Genomic DNA, 792 nt, shown 5'->3' on the forward strand with positions numbered 1-792 from the left:
CGCAGTCTCATCAAATGCAGAGACGGTGCCAGGGATTTCATGAGAGGTGGGCCAGGAAAGCTCAGGGGGACTTTTTTTTTTTATATAAGGCAATAAAATATGTTGCCCAGGCTGGCCTCAAGCAATCCTCCTGCCTGGGCCACCCAAAGTGCTGGGAACCTGTAAAGGTGTGAGCCACCATGCCTGGCCACTTCTTTCTTTTTTTAACATATCATTGTTGCATGTATTTATGGGCTACAATGTGATGTTTTCATATATGTATACAATTGGCATGATTAAATCAAGCTGATTAACATATCCATCATTTCACTTACCTATTATTTTTTATAGTGAGACATTTGAAATTTACTCCTAGCTATTTTGAAATATATGTTACCATTGACTATAGTCACCCTGATGTGCAGTAGATCTCAAAACCTGTTCCTCCTGTCTATCTGAAATTTTGTACCCTTTAATCAACAATTCCCCATTCTCTCCCTCCCCACCTTCCCCCAAGCTTCTGTTAACCATTGCTCTACTTTCTACTTCTATGAGTTCAACTTTATTAGAATCCACATATAAGTGAGATCATGTGGTATTTATATTTCTGTGCCTGGCTTATTTCACTTAGCATAATGACCTCCAGACTCATCCATGTTGTTGCTGGAAATGACAGGATTTCCCCATTTTGGGGCCTAGTTGTTGTTATCATAGTGATGCTATGAGTCCACCAGGGAAAACAAAGTTACCCTTCTTCTGAATCATCCTGATTTTTTCCAATATCCCTCTTTTCTGCCCTGCAGAAACCAAGGA

This window comes from Pan troglodytes, chromosome 16 (assembly GCF_028858775.2).
Source record: "Pan troglodytes isolate AG18354 chromosome 16, NHGRI_mPanTro3-v2.0_pri, whole genome shotgun sequence".
Lineage (NCBI taxonomy): Eukaryota > Metazoa > Chordata > Mammalia > Primates > Hominidae > Pan > Pan troglodytes.